Here is a 2,500-nt window from a genome sequence, read left to right on the forward strand (position 1 = left end):
TTCTTGATTGCTTGTAGAGACGAGCCCTTACGGTCTTTGAGTGCTGCGACCGCGGCTAGAACCATTTGACTAGTTTTCGGGTGAGCAACCTGGACGCGAGGTTTCCTGGTGGTGGCCACCACAGCAGCAGCAGCCGCAGCCTTCTTGGTAGGCTTTGCTTCTACCATGATGATGATGAGATAACCAAGGTGATGAGAGACGCTCAGACAGTCACGGGGGAATGATGCTGCCGCCGCTTGAGCCGAACCTATTTATGTGCCGGCACGGTACAGAAGCTGCAACCTGGCAACTCGTCCACCAATCACGACGGTTGGTTTTACGGCTCCGAAACCTGGATCCCATATCTTCTCTAAAATAGAAGCATTTGTTCATGTTCTTTGTAAAAGTATCATAAAGCAGGACAGATGAGACAAATATCATAAAAACTGAAGAGCAGATGAGAACCACACATGTATGTATTACAAAAGAAAATCCCACAAATTCATTAGAAATTGGCAGGGTAGGCTGAGGAAGTAGGTAGATGTAAAATGTCTGTAAATGGCGAAAGAACATAAACCCAAGACTGAATAAACGATGTTAAATATCCATGCCAAGGAGACAAAAATATGTTAGGATACAATTACCATTAAGACACCACAAGAAGGTCCGTATCCTGCCGTGATGACTAAAAAGAGTTGGTTATTAGCCACAATGTGTAGGCAGTCTCATGCCAACGGCCATACCACGTTGAGAACACCGCTTCTCGTCCGATCAGCGAAGTTAAGCAACGTTGGGTTTGGTTAGTACTTGGATGGGTGACCGCCTGGGAACACCAAATGCTGTTGGCAATAATGTTTTTTTTGTTTTGTTTTGTTTTGTTTCGTTTGTTTTTGTTTGAATGGCTGGCTGGCTGGCTGGCTCCACGGGAAATTCACGGAGTTGTGTGGAATAAGGCCTGGTAAAATGAATTAATATGTATGTCATGTTTAAAACAAACTCGCTTAATATAGTGTGTGAGGCTTTATACAAAAACAAACAACCAAAACAAAACATGTTGTATATATATAATATATATATATATATATATATATAATATTATATATATATATATATAGCTTAATCCGGGTTTGAACTCGCAACTCCAAGAATACGCATCACTTATATACACTTTACCACTGGACCACTGCAGGACACTTGATGCTGAGGTATCAATTTAATGACGTAAATGCCATTTCCACAAATAAATGATAATTTAAAAGTATTTGTATGTACAAATCTTTTCTGTTTAAAAGGCTACAATATCAGTTACTGATATAATTTGTGTTAATGTTTCTATACCCACAGGAAGGCATGTTTTTGCTTATATGTAAGGGGTACGGAGAAGGAATCCACAGACCATCATTCCCCTTCCCCCCCCCCCCTCCCACCTACTACCACCACCACCACCACCACCACCACTACTCACCACCAATCACCACCCAATCACCACCACCACCAATCACCACCAATCACCACCACCACACCTAACCGAAAACCCCCCTAACACATCAACCCTCCCCCCAATCAACAGGCGAAATAATAACCCTCAAATGCTGCCTCGCCTGCCTGCAGCCAGCCAATACTAACGGTCTTCTCAGAAAGAAAATCTCTTTGTATCTGTATTACTTGATGAAATGTATGATTCTAATAATGAAAATAAATTGTTATGTCGGTTGTATGAGCATAATGACCAATATGCACGTGATATGAATGAATTAAATAGTGTAGTTTTAAGTAATTAGGTTGTAGACACATTAAGCGGATATGATATTTGACGCGTCCAGAACTGGTGATTTTTGGTTTAGTTTTAAATGCAACCACCACCACCACCACCACCATTGCTTCCCAGAGCCTAATTAAGGACCGGTAAAAGGAGTCAATATGTATGTCATCTATAAAACCAAAGAATGAATAAAAACACACACACACACAACCTACATAATAGTACTAGGAAGATTGTAATGGCATAAAAAAAAAAAAAAAAAGTACTCCCATTGGGTCGTTTGAACTCGCGACTTCCAAAACACCAGCCACACACCTTACCACCCAGCCACCATAGAGTGGTATAATTGTGCAACTTTAGTTATAAAACTAAAGTTCTTATTGTCTCAAATCTTATTGTCTGTTCTATTGAAAAAGGCATGATGTAAATTTATGTATTTTTTGAATGATTGAATTGTAGGCACAATTAAGCGGATTCGATATTTGATAGATCCAGAAAAGTGATTTCTGTTCAGTTTTAAAATGCATCACCGTTAACGCTAAAGGACTGGTAAAACGACTCGATGTTTGTCATTTTTAAAATAAACACCTAAAACTAGGCCCTTAACATATATAATGTTTGAATATAAATTGAATGCATATAAATACAAAGTGGGAGTGGCTGGCTGGCTGGCTGCCTGCCTGCCTGGCTGCTGGCTGGCTGGCTGGCTGGTTGGGCTGACTGGCTGGCTGCCTGGCTGCCTGGCTGCCTGCCTGCCTG

The 2,500-nt window shown here is 40.9% G+C and overlaps 1 non-coding gene across 1 annotated transcript; it reads left to right on the forward strand.

Moving 5' to 3' along the window:
- The first annotated feature begins 708 nt into the window (after window positions 1-708).
- On the forward strand, window positions 709-827 carry LOC138360338 (5S ribosomal RNA). The gene has a single exon (XR_011226288.1). It is a non-coding gene; the product is annotated as a 5S ribosomal RNA (ribosomal RNA).
- Window positions 828-2,500: the final 1,673 nt, after the last annotated feature.

The sequence above is a fragment of the Procambarus clarkii genome, unplaced genomic scaffold (assembly GCF_040958095.1).
Source record: "Procambarus clarkii isolate CNS0578487 unplaced genomic scaffold, FALCON_Pclarkii_2.0 HiC_scaffold_109, whole genome shotgun sequence".
NCBI classification, from domain to species: domain Eukaryota; kingdom Metazoa; phylum Arthropoda; class Malacostraca; order Decapoda; family Cambaridae; genus Procambarus; species Procambarus clarkii.